Genomic DNA, 22,433 nt, shown 5'->3' with positions numbered 1-22,433 from the left:
CCCCAGCAATCGCAACATCAGGTGGAACCGGAGTTGGGGAGGGGTCATCGGTGTGCCGGTGATTAAGTGTGACCTCATCGGCCAGCAATGCTGACAACCTACATCGGCATTTGCAGCGGCCTCCTCTACCGGCGTTTCCCTTGCTACCATGGTAGAGAAGACTCAATCCTCGTCTGGCCATCCTCCGATACCGGCGATGATGAGGCAATTACTTCTCTATGTTTGGACTTTCTCTTGGAGTGCGGCATTATAACAAAAAAATATTCAAAGAAATCAAGGAGAGAGCGACTTCACCAACAGTATCACGCGGCGGCCATCTTGGATCCCCCAAAGGTAGGCATGGGTTTTCTAAGGGGCTGATGCAATATTATTCGCTGAAAGCGGGTGCTGACTTTTCAGCGCCCGCTTTCTTAACGCACGCATGGCACCCGCAAGGGGGGGGGGGGTGCCATGCAATACGCAAATTAGGGGGTCGTGCTAGCAAGGAGGTGCCTCCTTGCTAAGGCGACCCCACGGTTACCGGCGACCCCACGGTTACCGGTTCCACCTGACGTTGCGATTGCCGGGGATGAAAACCGATACCGAGCATATTGGCGTTGGTCTTCAAAGCGGCCAGCAGAGATTTTTTTTTCTACTTTTAAAAAAGTACAGAAAAGCAGTTTTTTCTGCTTTTCTGTACTTTGTTTCAGTGCGTTCAGCTATTAACGCCTGCTCCAGGCAGGCGTTAATAGCTGAGTGATAAATGTGCGTCTGAGATGCACATGTATTTTTTTGCATTTGGAGTGAATGAGTAATAGCCCCATTCAGATGCATTTGCACGTGATGAGCGCTAACTCATTCACTCTGCGTCAGACACACGTTAAATAGGCGCTACTCCCCCTATTGCGTTAGGGGTGGATTAGCGCCTATTTAACCCGCGTCCAACAGTGGGTTAAACAGTGCGCTCAGCTGAGCCCTCTGTATTGCATCAGCCCCTAAGTTATGAAGGCTGTTACAAAATTACCCCCAAAGCCATTTCCAGGGTTTGAATAGTGCCCCAGCCTGCGGGCCTCTATCTAGGCAGTGTTCCCCGCAGTTCCTGGGAGCAGGAGTTTGCACTTCTGTGCACACATCAGCTGGGCAGTGTCACTGCGAGAGTTTTCAGAGACAGAGTATGCACAGAATTTCCCCTTTATAAATTAGTGTGAAGTCCACCGGTAACTGACATTGAATCTATCAAGGCAGTTACGTAATTACCCCTCTCCTCTTCCCCAAGGAAGAACAGTTTCTAAATCCTGAGAATGTGAGGGCACGTGAGAAGCGTGAGCCAGGGGTCGCTGGGCAGAAATCTGAATGAAAAGGATGAAACTTAGAGTGGGGTGGAGGTGGGGAGACAGACAGACAGACACGATGTCCGATAGGGCTGGAAGAGATGTGTCCCAAGCAGCTGCTAAGAGCAGCTCTCACTGCAGAGTTTTGTTCCAGTCAAAACGCAGAACAGTTATTGCCATTTACTTCTCCTCCTGGACTGATCCCTTGCCACGTTTGACCTAAGCAAATTGGGGCATTGCTGCCCTGTTTGTTATCAGAAACGTGAGACGTTATCTCCACGCTACATCTTAATTATGAAGACAAGATAAATAGCTCAAAGAAGATACCAGGAAACACATGGGGAATGCATCATGATGTGCGCACCTTGGATTCCATGGAATTGCAAATATTTGAGTAATAAAATCTTTTTGGTTGGAAGAAAAGAGACCTGGGGATGTGAGCAGGAAAGGCAGGGGCATGGCCAGGAAACAGGCAAGATAATCGTTTGAAGCTGGGAGGCTTTCATGGCTCTTTCTGCTGAGAAGTGCTGCTCCCTCCCTGTGATGGGACCTCCCCTCGCATCCAGAAAGCGGCAGGGACGGCAGCTGGAGATCTGTGCAGGGGCCCCACCGGCCCCCTCGCCAGCCGGACGTACCCGCATGTCTGCAAACACCAAGGACTGGAGGAAGATTCCCACCCCCATTAAAAGTCTTGGGTTTATTCTATTTATTTATTTATTTATTTATTTATTTACTTTAAACGTTTTGGATGCCGTCATTTGCAAGAAACATCACAACGATTCACATCATAAAGTCATAAAATCATAAAAGCAACAATAAATTATGGTAGTTAAAATACAATAACATAGTCATTATAAAATAAAATTATTAATAAAAGGACGGGTAAAAGAAAAACATAAGAATAATCATTGCTGTGCAGACTGCGAAGCTCTCGGGTACAGAGGAGGGGATTTCCACAGGACAGAGCCCAGCGTCTCCCCCAACCAGCACAAATATTCCCTTTTTTTTTTTCCTTGCATGAAGGGGAAAAAAAGTGTTGTGGACTGAAAATCTTCTGCCCCTGGGCTACTTCTGTGGCTCAGGACTTTTGCAGATTAGATGAGGTTCATGGCTTGTGGCTCGTTCCTGCGGAGTTACATTACCATTACTAGAAGCACTGGTGACCCTAAGCTACGTACATACCAAGGTCCACCAAGGACAGCTCACCAGAGTTCTCATGCTTGGCTTCGTCAAGGAAAAAGCTGAGGATCTGCTCATTCTGGAAAAAAAAAACCCAAACAAAAACGAAGAATTTCTGTGAAAGGGCTGCCCGGCTGTATTTAGAAGAGACAACAGAAGACTTTTACTGCTGTGCTTTGGAAAATCTCATGAACGTCAGGGGCAGATATCACCAGCATTACTTCTACAGGCTGTGTTGATAATTTTACCCACCGGAAGAGTGCAAAAGCAAGCACAGCCAACCTAGTGCGAGATCTGACCGGTATGAGAACCAGAAGGGTCATGAAAACCTCGGGCCTAGGAGATGCAGCAGAGCTTTCAGTGGCATTTCAGGCTCAGCACATCTTGTCTGTCGTCTGCAATATGCAAACATGTGTTGGCCTGGAACTCACATTACATCTGGGCCTTCTCTCCAGTATCGCTGCACGGGTAAGGCGGGAAGGGCTGTTTGGTTCGCTCCTTCTGATTCGCAGTTGGGTGTTTAGGGAATCCACTGAATAGGGATGGGAATTTGTTTTACCCGAATAGGTAAAATGGGACGAATGAGACCATTTTAAGTTTGTTTCTAATGGAACAAACCAAAAATAGCCTTTCCCATGAATACCCTAAAATTTGGGGGAATTTTGCTTCATTAAAAAAAACGAATAAGAAATACTCTTTGAGGCCTTTCAAACCAGCTTCCATCCCTATGAAAGCCTTGGGGCCTGGGCCTACCCAACTGGGCTAAGCCAGGCCCCTCCTGCCTCCCCCCTCCATGGAAACATTTGCCACTGCAAATGCAAAGGGCAAGAAGAATGCTGCCCCACCAATGGTGCCAGCCACATGGAGAGAGGCATGGAAGTGATGTTATTTCGGCACCTGACTGAGGTGCAATTCTCTTTCACATGCCTCCCTGCCACAGGATGAGAACTGGGACAGGAGTGACCATGCTGTGGAGGGCACCCTGATAGAACAGCCCCCCCCCACTCCCCCCCCCATGTACAGCTGGTGTCCTCCTCCTCCTCCTCTCCTCGAGCAGGGTGGGGCTCCAGGCCAGAGCTGAGAATGAGCCAGTGGCATCTCGGCAGCAGAGGGGACCTAGGTGGGACATTCTCATGTCCTCATTTCTCCTACAGAATTATGCATTTATAGAAAACATTTGTATCCTGCACTATCGCCTGCTGGAGGCAGCTGCAAGATCATGGTGATAAAATTACTTAAAAGTACAAAATCAAGGAAGCCACCCAGGGTAGGGAGGAGAGTCTTGTATAGACATAAGCTGAGGGGTGGATTGGGAGTCCCTCAGCTGGTACTTTGTCAGCACTCAATTGCATGCTATAATTGATAGGGGTGTGCATTCGTTTTGAACGAATGCGCATTCCGCAACATATAGGTCCCTATTTGTTGCATTCATGGGTTCGCGAAACGCATAGCGAACCCCCACGAATGCAACGTATCATTACCGAATTTTTCCCCATCTTAAGGAGCGAATTTAAACAAAACTAACTAAAACCCCCACCCTCCTGACCCCCCCCAAGACTTGCCAAAAACCTGGTGGTCCAGCGGGGGTCCTGGAGCGATCTCCTGCACTCGCACCACTGGCTGCCAGTATTCAAAATGGAGCCGATAGCCTTTTCCCTTACTATGTCACAGGGGTTACCGGTGCCATTGGTTGGCCCCTATCACATGGTAGGAGCAATGGATGGCCAGCGCCATCTTGTGTGAATGAGTGCGTGTGCATGTGTGTGTGACTGAGCATGTGAGAGTGAGAGAGTGAATGAGTGTATGTGTGTGTGTATGACTGAGCATGTGAGAGTGAAGGAGTGAATGAGTGTGTGTGCGTGTGTGTGTGACTGAGCATGTGAGAGTGAGAGAGTGAATGAGTGTGTGTGTGTGTGTATGATTGAACATGTGAGAGTGAGGGAGTGAATGAGTGTGTGTGTGTGTGTGTGTGTATGTGTGTGTGTATGACTAAGCATGTGAGAGTGAATGAGTGTGTGTGTATGACTGAGCATGTGAGAGTGAGAGAGTGAATGAGTGTGTGTGTGTGACTAAGCATGTGTGTATGACTAAGCATGTGAGAGTGAGAGAGTGAATGAGTATGTGTGTGTGTGACTGAGCATGTGCGAGTGAGAGAGTGAATGAGTGTGTGTGTGTGTGTGTGTGTGAGAGAGAGTGTGAGCATGTGAGAATGAGAGAGTGAATGAGTGTGTGTGTGACTGAGCATGTGAGAGTGAGAGAGTGAATGTGTGTGTGACTGAGCATGTGAGAGTGAGAGAGTGAATGAGTGTCTGTGTGTATGAGAGTGTGAGCATGTGAGAGTGAGAGAGTGAATGAGTGTGTGTGTGTATGAGAGTGTGAGCATGTGAGAGTGAGAGAGTGAATGAGCGTGTGTGTTAGAGAGAGAGGGGAGAAAGTTTGTGTGTAATAAATCCCTGGAAAGAGGGGGATTTATTAATCCTTATTAGTTGTAATTATTGGTTATTATTTGATGCATCTTCTATTTTGAAATATTTTATTGCCATTTGGAAATGTTATATATGAGTTTTCAATTATTGGATACCATTTTGTCAGCTGTTTCTGTTTATTAGTATGGTTTGGTTTTACTATTATGATTGATGGGGGTGAGGGGTTTCAAGAGAAAAAGGATGCAGCTGTTGAGGGGAAAGACAAGGAGGCCAGACAGCTGGAGATGGTAAAAGGAGCAACTCAGAGAGGGGGAGAGGAAGGACTGAGGGAGAGCAATAGTGGTGAGAAGTGGGGAGTTGTAGGAGGGAGAGAAGGGGGATGAAATTTAGAAGAGTGGATAGAGAGGCAGAGATAAAGAGAATGAAGCCGGAGATGTAGGGGAGGAACTGAAGAAGAGAGGAGGAGAGAGATGAAATAGAAAATGACAGGAGACCCTGTAAAGGAGTTAGGAGACCAAGAAGAGGAAGCAGTATAAAGAGATGAGGACCAAAGTGATTAGAAAAATTAAAGTCCAGGCAGCCAGGGTAGAAAAAACAAAGCATTTTATATTCAGTTTAGTGGATGGATTAGGTCAACTTTGGGAATGTGCAGCTCAGGATGGGATGTCTGTTATTTTGCACAGTTCAGGAGGACATGTATTTCTGTGCCTCTTTCATGGCGTGGCAGGCAGAATCTGGCTTCTTGGGGTTTCCAGTTCAGTGTCTGAGTGAAGGTTCATGGTGCCAGGATCCCCGTGCTGGTTCCGACTGAGCTGTAAGCCCAAAGGAGCAGCAGGAAACTGCTGGGTGGAAATACAAACCAAAGCCGCCTACATTATCAGAGTCTCCCGCTCCTGCTGGTGTGTTCGGGTGAGGGCTGTAGGTGCCACGTGACCTGGCCTCGGCACTGAGCCCAGCGCACGTGCCTATGATGTCTAGGCTTAAATCCGGCCTCATTCGGCCTTTGCAGCAGGCAGGAAGATGTCTCACTCCCTTAATGGTTCCTGCTTTATCTCAAGCTTTTTTATTTGTGACACTTCAAAGCAAATCACATTCAGGACTGCATTCAGATCAAAGAGTTTCAAAATATCACGAGTAGCTGGAGATTCCTCTGCGCACGTATTTGACAGTGCTGTCCAGAAGCGTCCCAGAAAATCCGGTACAATCAGATCCGGTGATCACTTTTAATGAATTGATATAAAAACCAAATCCTAATGCAAGCTGCTGAGCAGCAGAGTCTGAGAGCTTTGCAAGGCAGGTGTAGAGCAATTGTGACTTTTGCATTTTCCAGAAGCCATCAAGGCAGTGAAATCTCTTGCATGCCTATCACTAAAAGCTGAGAAGGTGGCCGCAGAAGGCAGGATCACTGCCTGTCCTTAAATTACCGCGTCTCTAGAACAGTGACACAGAGAAGGGATTAACACTATGAACGACTGAGAAGTGGAGCAGAAGTCAGGGAGCCTCTGGGCTTAACATGTTCAATAATGAAACATAAGCAGCAGGATTGTTCTCATATTTACCGTAGCTGAGCACGCTCTAATCTTTTGATTTTCAAAGTGCCTTCTCGGTGAACAGGCTGATGAAAGTAAAGCGAGGGACATGCGTCAGCCCTGGATTAATGCTCAATTTGTGTGCTATAGGATCACAACCCAACTGGGAGACCCTGCAGTCCCCACGCGCTAGCTCGCTCATCTGAATAGGAAGGCTTGTCCTCTTCACCGTGCAAAGGACCACCCGGGACTAGGACTGGAAGAGACCTGCTCCTGTACCCCTCCACCTCTCCTGAATGCTTCCTGCCTGCATTCAGGCTGAGAACCAGGGTTCAAATCCTCCTTCTCCCAGTGCTGCTCTTTGTGACCTTGGGCAGCTTACTTCACCCTCCATTGCCTCAGGTACCAACCGAGCCCTCTGGGGACAGGGGAATAGCAGGGGTAGCTGAATGTAGCTCGCCCTCTGGGGACAGGGGAATAGCAGGGGTAGCTGAATGTAGCTCGCCCTCTGGGGACAGGGGAATAGCAGGGGTAGCTGAATGTAGCTCATCCTCTGGGGACAGGGGAAATAGCAGGGGTAGCTGAATGTAGCTCACCCTCTGGGGACAGGGGAAATAGCAGGGGTAGCTGAATGTAGCTCGCCCTCTGGGGACAGGGGAATAGCAGGGGTAGCTGAATGTAGCTCATCCTCTGGGGACAGGGGAATAGCAGGGGTAGCTGAATGTAGCTCATCCCTCTGGGGACAGGGGAATAGCAGGGGTAGCTGAATGTAGCTCACCCTCTGGGGACAGGGGAATAGCAGGGGTAGCTGAATGTAGCTCACCCTCTGGGGACAGGGGAAATAGCAGGGGTAGGTGAATGTAGCTCGCCCTCTGGGGACAGGGGAATAGCAGGGGTAGCTGAATGTAGCTCATCCTCTGGGGACAGGGGAATAGCAGGGGTAGCTGAATGTAGCTCACCCTCTGGGGACAGGGAATAGCAGGGGTAGCTGAATGTAGCTCATCCTCTGGGGACAGGGAAATAGCAGGGGTAGATGAATGTAGCTCACCCTCTGGGGACAGGGAATAGCAGGGGTAGATGAATGTAGCTCACCCTCTGGGGACAGGGGAATAGCAGGGGTAGATGAATGTAGCTCACCCTCTGGGGACAGGGAATAGCAGGGGTAGATGAATGTAGCTCACCCTCTGGGGACAGGGGAATAGCAGGGGTAGATGAATGTAGCTCACCCTCTGGGGACAGGGAAGTAGCAGGGGTAGATGAATGTAGCTCACCCTCTGGGGACAGGGGAATAGCAGGGGTAGCTGAATGTAGCTCACCCTCTGGGGACAGGGGAATAGCAGGGGTAGCTGAATGTAGCTCATCCTCTGGGGACAGGGAAATAGCAGGGGTAGATGAATGTAGCTCACCCTCTGGGGACAGGGAAATAGCAGGGGTAGCTGAATGTAGCTCACCCTCTGGGGACAGGGAATAGCAGGGGTAGATGAATGTAGCTCGCCCTCTGGGGACAGGGAAATAGCAGGGGTAGCTGAATGTAGCTCACCCTCTGGGGACAGGGAAATAGCAGGGGTAGATGAATGTAGCTCACCCTCTGGGGACAGGGAATAGCAGGGGTAGCTGAATGTAGCTCACCCTCTGGGGACAGGGGAATAGCAGGGGTAGGTGAATGTAGCTCACCCTCTGGGGACAGGGAAATAGCAGGGGTAGATGAATGTAGCTCACCCTCTGGGGATAGGGGAATAGCAGGGGTAGCTGAATGTAGCTCGCCCTCTGGGGACAGGGGAATAGCAGGGGTAGCTGAATGTAGCTCACCCTCTGGGGACAGGGGAATAGCAGGGGTAGCTGAATGTAGCTCACCCTCTGGGGACAGGGAATAGCAGGGGTAGATGAATGTAGCTCACCCTCTGGGGACAGGGGAATAGCAGGGGTAGCTGAATGTAGCTCACCCTCTGGGGACAGGGGAATAGCAGGGGTAGCTGAATGTAGCTCACCCTCTGGGGACAGGGGAATAGCAGGGGTAGCTGAATGTAGCTCACCCTCTGGGGACAGGGGAATAGCAGGGGTAGGTGAATGTAGCTCACCCTCTGGGGACAGGGAAATAGCAGGGGTAGATGAATGTAGCTCACCCTCTGGGGACAGGGGAATAGCAGGGGTAGCTGAATGTAGCTCATCCTCTGGGGACAGGGGAATAGCAGGGGTAGCTGAATGTAGCTCACCCTCTGGGGACAGGGGAATAGCAGGGGTAGCTGAATGTAGCTCACCCTCTGGGGACAGGGGAATAGCAGGGGTAGCTGAATGTAGCTCACCCTCTGGGGACAGGGAAATAGCAGGGGTAGCTGAATGTAGCTCGCCCTCTGGGGACAGGGGAATAGCAGGGGTAGCTGAATGTAGCTCGCCCTCTGGGGACAGGGGAATAGCAGGGGTAGCTGAATGTAGCTCATCCTCTGGGGACAGGGGAAATAGCAGGGGTAGGTGAATGTAGCTCGCCCTCTGGGGACAGGGGAATAGCAGGGGTAGCTGAATGTAGCTCACCCTCTGGGGACAGGGAATAGCAGGGGTAGCTGAATGTAGCTCACCCTCTGGGGACAGGGAATAGCAGGGGTAGATGAATGTAGCTCACCCTCTGGGACAGGGGAATAGCAGGGGTAGCTGAATGTAGCTCACCCTCTGGGGACAGGGGAATAGCAGGGGTAACTGAATGTAGCTCACCCTCTGGGGACAGGGGAAATAGCAGGGGTAGCTGAATGTAGCTCGCCCTCTGGGGACAGGGGAATAGCAGGGGTAGCTGAATGTAGCTCACCCTCTGGGGACAGGGGAATAGCAGGGGTAGCTGAATGTAGCTCACCCTCTGGGGATAGGGAAATAGCAGGGGTAGCTGAATGTAGCTCGCCCTCTGGGGACAGGGAAATAGCAGGGGTAGCTGAATGTAGCTCACCCTCTGGGGACAGGGGAATAGCAGGGGTAGCTGAATGTAGCTCGCCCTCTGGGGACAGGGGAATAGCAGGGGTAGCTGAATGTAGCTCACCCTCTGGGGACAGGGAAATAGCAGGGGTAGCTGAATGTAGCTCGCCCTCTGGGGACAGGGAATAGCAGGGGTAGCTGAATGTAGCTCATCCTCTGGGGACAGGGGAATAGCAGGGGTAGCTGAATGTAGCTCGCCCTCTGGGGACAGGGGAATAGCAGGGGTAGCTGAATGTAGCTCACCCTCTGGGGACAGGGGAATAGCAGGGGTAGCTGAATGTAGCTCGCCCTCTGGGGACAGGGGAATAGCAGGGGTAGCTGAATGTAGCTCACCCTCTGGGGACAGGGAAATAGCAGGGGTAGCTGAATGTAGCTCAGCCCTCTGGGGACAGGGGAATAGCAGGGGTAGCTGAATGTAGCTCATCCCTCTGGGGACAGGGGAATAGCAGGGGTAGCTGAATGTAGCTCAGCCTCTGGGGACAGGGAAATAGCAGGGGTAGCTGAATGTAGCTCACCCTCTGGGGACAGGGGAATAGCAGGGGTAGCTGAATGTAGCTCGCCCTCTGGGGACAGGGGAATAGCAGGGGTAGCTGAATGTAGCTCACCCTCTGGGGACAGGGGAATAGCAGGGGTAGCTGAATGTAGCTCGCCCTCTGGGGACAGGGGAATAGCAGGGGTAGCTGAATGTAGCTCACCCTCTGGGGACAGGGGAATAGCAGGGGTAGCTGAATGTAGCTCGCCCTCTGGGGACAGGGGAAATAGCAGGGGGAGCTGAATGTAGCTCACCCTCTGGGGACAGGGGAATAGCAGGGGTAGGTGAATGTAGCTCGGCCCTCTGGGGACAGGGGAATAGCAGGGGTAGCTGAATGTAGCTCACCCTCTGGGGACAGGGAATAGCAGGGGTAGATGAATGTAGCTCATCCTCTGGGGACAGGGGAATAGCAGGGGTAGATGAATGTAGCTCACCCTCTGGGGACAGGGGAATAGCAGGGGTAGATGAATGTAGCTCACCCTCTGGGGACAGGGAAATAGCAGGGGTAGATGAATGTAGCTCATCCCTCTGGGGACAGGGGAATAGCAGGGGTAGCTGAATGTAGCTCACCCTCTGGGGACAGGGGAATAGCAGGGGTAGATGAATGTAGCTCATCCTCTGGGGACAGGGGAATAGCAGGGGTAGGTGAATGTAGCTCCCCTCTGGGGACAGGGAAATTAGCAGGGGTAGCTGAATGTAGCTCATCCCTCTGGGGACAGGGAATAGCAGGGGTAGCTGAATGTAGCTCACCCTCTGGGGACAGGGGAATAGCAGGGGTAGCTGAATGTAGCTCATCCCTCTGGGGACAGGGGAATAGCAGGGGTAGCTGAATGTAGCTCGCCCTCTGGGGACAGGGGAATAGCAGGGGTAGGTGAATGTAGCTCATCCTCTGGGGACAGGGAAATAGCAGGGGTAGCTGAATGTAGCTCGCCCTCTGGGGACAGGGAATAGCAGGGGTAGCTGAATGTAGCTCGCCCTCTGGGGACAGGGGAATAGCAGGGGTAGCTGAATGTAGCTCATCCTCTGGGGACAGGGGAATAGCAGGGGTAGGTGAATGTAGCTCGCCCTCTGGGGACAGGGGAATAGCAGGGGTAGCTGAATGTAGCTCGCCCTCTGGGGACAGGGGAATAGCAGGGGTAGCTGAATGTAGCTCACCCTCTGGGGACAGGGGAATAGCAGGGGTAGCTGAATGTAGCTCGCCCTCTGGGGACAGGGAATAGCAGGGGTAGCTGAATGTAGCTCACCCTCTGGGGACAGGGGAATAGCAGGGGTAGGTGAATGTAGCTCGCCCTCTGGGGACAGGGAAGTAGCAGGGGTAGCTGAATGTAGCTCACCCTCTGGGGACAGGGGAAATAGCAGGGGTAGCTGAATGTAGCTCGCCCTCTGGGGACAGGGGAATAGCAGGGGTAGCTGAATGTAGCTCACCCTCTGGGGACAGGGGAATAGCAGGGGTAGCTGAATGTAGCTCACCCTCTGGGGACAGGGAAATAGCAGGGGTAGCTGAATGTAGCTCACCCTCTGGGGACAGGGGAAATAGCAGGGGTAGCTGAATGTAGCTCATCCTCTGGGGACAGGGGAATAGCAGGGGTAGATGAATGTAGCTCATCCCTCTGGGGACAGGGGAATAGCAGGGGTAGCTGAATGTAGCTCGCCCTCTGGGGACAGGGGAATAGCAGGGGTAGATGAATGTAGCTCACCCTCTGGGGACAGGGGAATAGCAGGGGTAGATGAATGTAGCTCGCCCTCTGGGGACAGGGAATAGCAGGGGTAGCTGAATGTAGCTCGCCCTCTGGGGACAGGGGAATAGCAGGGGTAGCTGAATGTAGCTCGCCCTCTGGGGACAGGGGAATAGCAGGGGTAGCTGAATGTAGCTCACCCTCTGGGGACAGGGGAATAGCAGGGGTAGATGAATGTAGCTCGCCCTCTGGGGACAGGGAAATAGCAGGGGTAGCTGAATGTAGCTCACCCTCTGGGGACAGGGGAATAGCAGGGGTAGCTGAATGTAGCTCACCCTCTGGGGACAGGGGAATAGCAGGGGTAGATGAATGTAGCTCACCCTCTGGGGACAGGGGAATAGCAGGGGTAGCTGAATGTAGCTCCCCTCTGGGGACAGGGGAAATAGCAGGGGTAGCTGAATGTAGCTCACCCTCTGGGGACAGGGGAATAGCAGGGGTAGCTGAATGTAGCTCGCCCTCTGGGGACAGGGGAATAGCAGGGGTAGCTGAATGTAGCTCGCCCTCTGGGGACAGGGGAATAGCAGGGGTAGATGAATGTAGCTCACCCTCTGGGGACAGGGGAATAGCAGGGGTAGCTGAATGTAGCTCGCCCTCTGGGGACAGGGGAATAGCAGGGGTAGCTGAATGTAGCTCGCCCTCTGGGGACAGGGAAATAGCAGGGGTAGCTGAATGTAGCTCATCCTCTGGGGACAGGGGAATAGCAGGGGTAGCTGAATGTAGCTCGCCCTCTGGGGACAGGGGAATAGCAGGGGTAGCTGAATGTAGCTCATCCTCTGGGGACAGGGGAATAGCAGGGGTAGCTGAATGTAGCTCATCCTCTGGGGACAGGGGAATAGCAGGGGTAGCTGAATGTAGCTCACCCTCTGGGGACAGGGGAATAGCAGGGGTAGCTGAATGTAGCTCACCCTCTGGGGACAGGGAATAGCAGGGGTAGCTGAATGTAGCTCGTCCTCTGGGGACAGGGAATAGCAGGGGTAGCTGAATGTAGCTCACCCTCTGGGGACAGGGGAATAGCAGGGGTAGCTGAATGTAGCTCACCCTCTGGGGACAGGGGAATAGCAGGGGTAGCTGAATGTAGCTCACCCTCTGGGGACAGGGAATAGCAGGGGTAGCTGAATGTAGCTCACCCTCTGGGGACAGGGGAATAGCAGGGGTAGCTGAATGTAGCTCATCCTCTGGGGACAGGGGAATAGCAGGGGTAGCTGAATGTAGCTCACCCTCTGGGGACAGGGAAGTAGCAGGGGTAGCTGAATGTAGCTCACCCTCTGGGGACAGGGGAATAGCAGGGGTAGCTGAATGTAGCTCGTCCCTCTGGGGACAGGGAATAGCAGGGGTAGCTGAATGTAGCTCATCCTCTGGGGACAGGGGAATAGCAGGGGTAGCTGAATGTAGCTCACCCTCTGGGGACAGGGGAATAGCAGGGGTAGCTGAATGTAGCTCACCCTCTGGGGACAGGGGAATAGCAGGGGTAGCTGAATGTAGCTCATCCTCTGGGGACAGGGGAATAGCAGGGGTAGCTGAATGTAGCTCGCCCTCTGGGGACAGGGGAATAGCAGGGGTAGGTGAATGTAGCTCGCCCTCTGGGGACAGGGGAATAGCAGGGGTAGCTGAATGTAGCTCAGCCCTCTGGGGACAGGGGAATAGCAGGGGTAGCTGAATGTAGCTCAGCCCTCTGGGGACAGGGGAATAGCAGGGGTAGGCTGAATGTAGCTCACCCTCTGGGGACAGGGGAATAGCAGGGGTAGCTGAATGTAGCTCCCCTCTGGGGACAGGGAATAGCAGGGGTAGGTGAATGTAGCTCACCCTCTGGGGACAGGGGAATAGCAGGGGTAGCTGAATGTAGCTCACCCTCTGGGGACAGGGGAATAGCAGGGGTAGCTGAATGTAGCTCACCCTCTGGGGACAGGGGAATAGCAGGGGTAGCTGAATGTAGCTCACCCTCTGGGGACAGGGGAATAGCAGGGGTAGCTGAATGTAGCTCATCCTCTGGGGACAGGGGAATAGCAGGGGTAGCTGAATGTAGCTCACCCTCTGGGGACAGGGGAATAGCAGGGGTAGCTGAATGTAGCTCACCCTCTGGGGACAGGGAAATAGCAGGGGTAGCTGAATGTAGCTCACCCTCTGGGGACAGGGGAATAGCAGGGGTAGCTGAATGTAGCTCAGCCCTCTGGGGACAGGGGAATAGCAGGGGTAGCTGAATGTAGCTCATCCCTCTGGGGACAGGGGAATAGCAGGGGTAGCTGAATGTAGCTCACCCTCTGGGGACAGGGGAATAGCAGGGGTAGCTGAATGTAGCTCACCCTCTGGGGACAGGGGAATAGCAGGGGTAGCTGAATGTAGCTCATCCTCTGGGGACAGGGGAATAGCAGGGGTAGCTGAATGTAGCTCATCCTCTGGGGACAGGGGAATAGCAGGGGTAGCTGAATGTAGCTCGCCCTCTGGGGACAGGGGAATAGCAGGGGTAGCTGAATGTAGCTCATCCTCTGGGGACAGGGGAATAGCAGGGGTAGCTGAATGTAGCTCACCCTCTGGGGACAGGGGAATAGCAGGGGTAGCTGAATGTAGCTCACCCTCTGGGGACAGGGGAATAGCAGGGGTAGCTGAATGTAGCTCATCCCTCTGGGGACAGGGGAATAGCAGGGGTAGCTGAATGTAGCTCACCCTCTGGGGACAGGGGAATAGCAGGGGTAGCTGAATGTAGCTCACCCTCTGGGGACAGGGGAATAGCAGGGGTAGCTGAATGTAGCTCGTCCTCTGGGGACAGGGGAATAGCAGGGGTAGCTGAATGTAGCTCGCCCTCTGGGGACAGGGGAATAGCAGGGGTAGCTGAATGTAGCTCACCCTCTGGGGACAGGGGAATAGCAGGGGTAGGTGAATGTAGCTCACCCTCTGGGGACAGGGGAATAGCAGGGGTAGCTGAATGTAGCTCACCCTCTGGGGACAGGGAAATAGCAGGGGTAGCTGAATGTAGCTCACCCTCTGGGGACAGGGGAATAGCAGGGGTAGCTGAATGTAGCTCAGCCCTCTGGGGACAGGGGAATAGCAGGGGTAGCTGAATGTAGCTCGCCCTCTGGGGACAGGGGAATAGCAGGGGTAGCTGAATGTAGCTCACCCTCTGGGGACAGGGGAATAGCAGGGGTAGCTGAATGTAGCTCACCCTCTGGGGACAGGGAATAGCAGGGGTAGCTGAATGTAGCTCACCCTCTGGGGACAGGGGAATAGCAGGGGTAGCTGAATGTAGCTCACCCTCTGGGGACAGGGGAATAGCAGGGGTAGATGAATGTAGCTCGCCCTCTGGGGACAGGGGAATAGCAGGGGTAGCTGAATGTAGCTCGCCCTCTGGGGACAGGGGAATAGCAGGGGTAGCTGAATGTAGCTCACCCTCTGGGGACAGGGAATAGCAGGGGGAGCTGAATGTAGCTCAGCCCTCTGGGGACAGGGGAATAGCAGGGGTAGCTGAATGTAGCTCACCCTCTGGGGACAGGGGAATAGCAGGGGTAGCTGAATGTAGCTCAGCCCTCTGGGGACAGGGGAAATAGCAGGGGTAGCTGAATGTAGCTCACCCTCTGGGGACAGGGGAATAGCAGGGGTAGATGAATGTAGCTCGCCCTCTGGGGACAGGGGAATAGCAGGGGTAGCTGAATGTAGCTCGCCCTCTGGGGACAGGGGAAATAGCAGGGGTAGCTGAATGTAGCTCGCCCTCTGGGGACAGGGGAATAGCAGGGGTAGTCTGAATGTAGCTCGCCCTCTGGGGACAGGGGAATAGCAGGGGTAGCTGAATGTAGCTCAGCCCTCTGGGGACAGGGGAATAGCAGGGGTAGCTGAATGTAGCTCGCCCTCTGGGGACAGGGGAATAGCAGGGGTAGATGAATGTAGCTCGCCCTCTGGGGACAGGGGAATAGCAGGGGTAGCTGAATGTAGCTCGTCCTCTGGGGACAGGGAAGTAGCAGGGGTAGCTGAATGTAGCTCGTCCTCTGGGGACAGGGAAATAGCAGGGGTAGCTGAATGTAGCTCGCCCTCTGGGGACAGGGGAATAGCAGGGGTAGCTGAATGTAGCTCACCCTCTGGGGACAGGGGAATAGCAGGGGTAGCTGAATGTAGCTCGTCCTCTGGGGACAGGGGAATAGCAGGGGTAGGTGAATGTAGCTCGCCCTCTGGGGACAGGGGAATAGCAGGGGTAGCTGAATGTAGCTCACCCTCTGGGGACAGGGAAGTAGCAGGGGTAGCTGAATGTAGCTCACCCTCTGGGGACAGGGAAGTAGCAGGGGTAGTTGAATGTAGCTCACCCTCTGGGGACAGGGGAATAGCAGGGGTAACTGAATGTAGCTCACCCTCTGGGGACAGGGGAATAGCAGGGGTAGCTGAATGTAGCTCGCCCTCTGGGGACAGGGAAATAGCAGGGGTAGCTGAATGTAGCTCGCCCTCTGGGGACAGGGGAATAGCAGGGGTAGCTGAATGTAGCTCACCCTCTGGGGACAGGGGAATAGCAGGGGTAGCTGAATGTAGCTCGCCCTCTGGGGACAGGGGAATAGCAGGGGTAGCTGAATGTAGCTCACCCTCTGGGGACAGGGGAAGTAGCAGGGGTAGCTGAATGTAGCTCACCCTCTGGGGACAGGGGAATAGCAGGGGTAGCTGAATGTAGCTCACCCTCTGGGGACAGGGAATAGCAGGGGTAGCTGAATGTAGCTCGCCCTCTGGGGACAGGGGAATAGCAGGGGTAGCTGAATGTAGCTCACCCTCTGGGGACAGGGAATAGCAGGGGTAGCTGAATGTAGCTCACCCTCTGGGGACAGGGAATAGCAGGGGTAGCTGAATGTAGCACACCCTCTGGGGACAGGGAATAGCAGGGGTAGCTGAATGTAGCTCGCCCTCTGGGGACAGGGGAATAGCAGGGGTAGCTGAATGTAGCTCGCCCTCTGGGGACAGGGAAGTAGCAGGGGTAGCTGAATGTAGCTCACCCTCTGGGGACAGGGGAATAGCAGGGGTAGATGAATGTAGCTCACCCTCTGGGGACAGGGAAGTAGCAGGGGTAGCTGAATGTAGCTCACCCTCTGGGGACAGGGGAAATAGCAGGGGTAGCTGAATGTAGCTCACCCTCTGGGGACAGGGGAATAGCAGGGGTAGCTGAATGTAGCTCACCCTCTGGGGACAGGGAATAGCAGGGGTAGCTGAATGTAGCTCACCCTCTGGGGACAGGGGAAATAGCAGGGGTAGCTGAATGTAGCTCGCCCTCTGGGGACAGGGGAAGTAGCAGGGGTAGCTGAATGTAGCTCACCTCTGGGGACAGGGGAATAGCAGGGGTAGCTGAATGTAGCTCGCCTTTCCCTCCAGAACGCAGAAGAGATTTGGGGGTTGGGGAATTGATGCTGCTGGTTCTGCAGTGCAATGCCAGGAACTCCCTGCTGCCCTGTGTCTGGCCGGGACCCACCCCTGATAAACACTAAGCCTCTGTCAGGAGGAAGAGAGCACAGGGTGCACAGTGGCAGCAGCGGAAGCCGACATCACGCTGCTTGCCGCTAGCCTAGGAATGTGGACTCAGTGAATGGTGACTGAACGTGAATTGGGTTTCCCGGAGCAGACGATCTAATAGCAGAAGACATTAATCTGATAAGCCGGGGCGTCTGTCTGTCTGTCAGAGCTCTTCTGCTGTGGACTGCAGAGTCCCACCACGCGTGACGGGGCTGAGATGCCCGCCCTTTGCTCTTTCCTTGACTTAGCACTGCAATGAGGTATAATTTTGTCATGTTTGTACTTCCCTTATGTTCTCTGGATAGTTCTGAAACAAGACAAGACTCCTCTCCTTCTCTAAATGACAAACCTACGGCTCTCGAAGCACGAAAGGCTCCTCATCGCTTGCGAGGACAGCTTTGGCTTTCATGTTCCATTACGCACGCAATTACTGTGATTGTCGTTCGTTACTGGGACATGAAATGAAACTGGCGAGTATTTGTCTAGATTTATTCAAGTATACGCTATGCAAAGCAGCTTTTATTATAATGCGCTACACTGACAACTTCCAGCCACAACTAATATCCGCTTGTCAAGGCTTCTGTACAGGGGTCAAGGGGTGGAAAGGGAAGTGACCTCTGGAGGTCGCCTACTTCAGGGAGGAGGAAGGGATTTCTTGTTCATGGCCTCCATGGGGGCTTAAGATGTGGAAAAAAAAAGTAAGTTTGAAAGGTAAGAGCTAACATGGAGAGGGCAATGTTGAAACAGCCAGCAGAGCGGAAAGGCTGGGAGTGCGCTGTGCACAGGTGAGTGTACATGCTCTGAAAGTCCTGGGTTCACAAGTATGCACACGCGTTCCCTCGTGCACATTCACACCTTGCTCTTTTGGAGGGCTATAACCTATGCAGTACGTTCAATGTGTGTGTAAGTGGTGACTCTGCCCCAGAACGCTTCCCTCTAGTGCACATAAACGAACATGCGGCACTAGGTTATATCAGCACTTTTATGCACAAGGAGCCTGGGTGAATTCTAGATTCGGACCCGACACGTTGAGTTTTACAACAGCCCATTGCTGTGAAAATTCCCCCCCATCATGTCTGTGCAAATGTGAAGTATCAGTAAGGGTTTGTAATGTCTCTTTAATTGGAAGCATGCATTACTCTGCAAAGCCATTGCAGGAGGAGGTGTGTGAATTGCTCTACTGCTCCTCGGCATCCCAACCTAATCTCGTAATATATTATTTCAATTTATTTTAATGCCTCCCTCCCAGCCAATTAAATAAAACCCCCGGGTGTTGTATAACAAGATAATATTGCAAATGTAAAATGTGAAGAGGAAATGTTAACACGTACATGGGGCCAGTTCGTACGATCCATTAAACATCTTCTCCAGATAGAGGTTCAGCTCCTGCATTCTGTGGTGATCCCGATGCATCAAGGAGACGTGGTTCTGACTGGAAAACATGAAACAAGGGAAACCAGGTCGCTCTGATCCAGCCGCGTAATTGCGAGGTTTACTGTATGATTTCACATGACGCATCCACTGCACGCCTTTAGGGTTAGCTCAAAGTCAGAGAAGAGAGCTATATACGTTCATTTGCTTTGCTAATGCTTGCAGCCATATTCTAATTATCCAAGATGTGTGTAATAGAACAGAAGGAGCAGCTACATTGTGAATGAATTGGCTAATTAGCTCTTATACTGAAGTCACAATTCCAAGTTTTGACACCTTGGTCAAAGCTGGGAGGTTAGCATTCTGACTTATTTATTTGATTTTACTGCTTTTCTATATTAGCTCAAGGTTGGAATATAAAAAATGCACAATGGGCCTTGGTATTCTTGCAATGCCGATGGTGAATAATTAGCACATAGAAAACATAGAAATGATGGCAGAAAAGGACCAAATGATGCACCACTCCGCCCGGAAGCTTATGCCAGTATCTGCTGCACTGGGCAGGTTCACCCTCATGCTTATCAGTTTCCCAGACCATAAAAGTCAGAGCCCTCGGTTGCTGTCCAAATCCAATGTTCCCTTAACCCCTGCCGTGGAAGCAGAGAGCAACGATGGAGCCACATCAAAAGTATCAGGCTTAGTGATTAAGGATAGTAAAAGCTAGGGATGTGCAGAGGGACGCCATACGTGCATTCGTGATTCGGATTCGTCGGGGAGCAGATTACGTTGCATTCGGCCGTATGGCGCCCCGATGCGTTAATACGGCGATTTCTATTCGTGCCCCAGTTAAAATTAAAATTAAACTACAACCCCCCACCCTCCTGACCCCCCCAAGACTTACCAAAACTCCCTGGTGGTCCAGCGGGAGTCCGGGAGCCATCCCCTGCACTCTCACCACCCTCAGTACCAGTTTCATCATGGCGCCAATAGCCTTGTCACAGGGGCTACTGGTGCCATTGTCAGCCCCTGTCACATGGTCACCGGCGCCATCTTGTGCTCCTACCATGTGACAGGGGCTGACCAATGGCACCGGTAGCCCCGTGACATAGTATGGGCAAAGGCTATCGGCGCCATTTTAAGTACTGGCATCGGACGGCCGGAGTGCAGGAGGTCGCTCCGGGACCCCCGTTGAACCCCCCAGGACTTTTGGCCAGCTTGGGGGGGGGCTCCTGACCCCCACAAGACTTGCCAAAAGTCCAGCGGGGGTCCGGAGCGACCTCCTGCATGCCAGCCGTCCGATGCCAGTACTCAAAATGGCGCCGATCGCCGATCGCCCTCACTATGTCACAGGTACCGACAGTCGGCTCCTGTGACATAGTGAGGGCAAGGCGATTTGCTGCCAGTATTCAAAATGGCGCCGATCGCCTTGCCTCACAATGTCACAGGGGCCGATTGTCTGGGAGATGGAAGACACCAACCAGGCACTGGCAAACTTTCCAAGAGCGAGAGAAGGATTCTCATGTGCCTGAGAGGTCTGAAGAGAGACATTTTCTCATGGAGAACACCCAGTTTTCATACAGATTGATGCAGGATGCAGGAGAAGCTGTATTTTTCTACTGCTGACACATTTTACTTTGCTTTTCAGTAAAGTGCATTTTTGTTTGCACCGCCACCCAGTTGTGCGCATCCTGTTTCTGAGAGATGGCGTGGATGATGCCCTCGGGCCTTATAGCTTTGCTGATCTCCATGGCAGAATCCAGCTCTGGAATCACAGCTAGCTTTTCCTGAAGCCCTGCACAGTCTGAAAAACTTCCAGATCTTCCTGCACGTCCATCAGATGCCGTCAGTCATGCCCCAGGATTTAGGAGGAAATAAAAAACCTGGGGGTTTTTTCTGTAAAAGGGGGGGTAAAGATGCTGTTAATCTGGGAGTATTAAGACCAGTGCAGTACTTACGGTTAATGCTTGTTAATCTGGGAGTATTAAGAACCAGTGCAGTACCTTACGGTTATTACCTAATTTTATAAAAGGCCCATTTCTGCACAAAACACTGTTTAACCCACAGAAATCCCTTTGAAAATTACCCTCTATACTACAAAACCTATGCAAGCAACTTATATAAGATAGCTGTGAAATCTTAAAAATAATTGTAACGTACTCCACATGGATAAGCAGAAATAACGATTAAAGACAAGCTGAAGGCGACGACCACACCTTTTATTGGAACAAAATCATTCATGACTAGATTTTGAGATCTCTGCTCCCTTTTATCAATGAAAAATGCACACTCACATAACACCACACACACAGACACACTCACACACATTCATATACACACTCACATATCCACATACACACACACATTCATACACACATACACTCTCATATCCACACACATTCACATAACACACTCACACACACTCACATAACACACTCACATACATTCATATTCTTTTTAGCTATTTAGGCTTAATCTCTGTATCCTCTGCCAAGTTCCGCTGCCCCCCCATATTATTCTGTTATCTTGTTATCTTGTTGCAATGTAAACTGCCCACTGAGGCGTTAGTTTGAGTTCTTGTAAACCGGTGTGATATGTATATTATACAGGAACATCGGTATAAAAACTAAAAATAAAGTAATAAAGAAATAAATATACATACACATATCCACACACACACACATTCATATACATCACACATATACCCACCACACACACACTCATACCACCACACATTCACATAACACACTCACACACACACATTCACATATTCACAAACATACATTCACTGAACACCATACATGCACACAAACACATATACAGGACACACAGTCCAGCTAGAGCTACTCATTCTAGGGGTTTGAACCTTGTGAAAAGTGACAATCTGGACAGTAAAGCTGGTCCTGCTGGCTCACAAGTTTCACACTTCTGCTATTCCTCTCGGCTTTCTGTGTTACCATCTGCCTAATATATGCTTTTAATTTCCTGCGATTCAATTTACAATGGAGTTATTGAGCCATCACATTTTCTGGATAGCTGAGTGAATTAGCCTTGCTCTCATGTCTCATACTTAAGGTGACGCCCATTTGTGTGTGGAACAGAATAAACCTGCTGATTTCTAGGGAAGTGCAGGGCTGCTGGTGAAGCCCATCCTGCTCCTGGCCAATGGAGGAGAGGCTAGGCCAAGCCCATGCTGCCAATGGCCACAACGGGAGGAGAGAGGGAATGGTGGGGAAGTGAGGGGACCACAGTTGTCAGAGGGAGAAACAAAATGGTTTTCCTGCACATCCCTGCTGATTACTGCTTTCCATGCCTGATTGTGGTGATGCCCACTGCATTGTGCAGTTCATCTCTGCGCAGGGCCATGCACCTCTTCCTCTAGCTATTGCACATGTCTCTCCCTGTGACCAATCTCCACAACACCCATCCTTTGCATTACACAAAAGTATGCACGTTTTATCTGACGAATATGCATTACATTCTGAAAAGCAGACCTCTCGGAGGGGCGATGCTCCGGGAAGCACTCGGGAATCACATGAAATAGTGCAGGAAGTGGCCTTACTCTGGAAGGGCGGCACTGGCAGCTGCTTTTGAAGTTGGCTCTGGAGTTTTAAGAACTGGCTGAATGTCTTTTCTGGTCAATGTGACTGTTCCCATTACTCTCCACCACCTCGATCAGGTTACACCTGGGGACGAAAAGCAAGTTAAACGACAAAAGCAGGCTGTCCCCAGATTTTAAGAGAGTGCCCCTAGTTATCACATTCAGGTGGAAGGAAGGAATGAGGTCTCAAGCCACAATAACTTCAATGGACTCGCACAGTTACAATTTAGAAATGGTTCAAGTCTAGCAGACGTTTGTTTTAGAATCAGTACTTACTTGGATTGTTTCCCATTTAAGTGGAACATCCAAATTCAAACCACTTGAA

General features: G+C 51.8%; 1 long non-coding RNA gene across 2 annotated transcripts; it reads right to left on the bottom strand.

Annotated features, from left to right (window-relative positions):
- Positions 1–963: 963 nt before the first annotated feature.
- Positions 964–22,108, bottom strand: LOC115089237. Of its 2 annotated transcripts, XR_003856033.1 has the most exons (4): positions 22,070–22,108; positions 18,471–18,571; positions 2,517–2,568; positions 964–2,435 (listed from the first exon to the last, which is right to left on the bottom strand). It is a non-coding gene; the product is annotated as an uncharacterized LOC115089237 (long non-coding RNA). The 2 variants fall into 2 exon arrangements; XR_003856032.1 differs by having other exon boundaries at positions 2,311–2,568.
- Positions 22,109–22,433: the final 325 nt, after the last annotated feature.

Source organism: Rhinatrema bivittatum, chromosome 4 (assembly GCF_901001135.1).
Source record: "Rhinatrema bivittatum chromosome 4, aRhiBiv1.1, whole genome shotgun sequence".
NCBI lineage: Eukaryota > Metazoa > Chordata > Amphibia > Gymnophiona > Rhinatrematidae > Rhinatrema > Rhinatrema bivittatum.
This window is presented reverse-complemented; position numbering and strand designations above follow the sequence as displayed.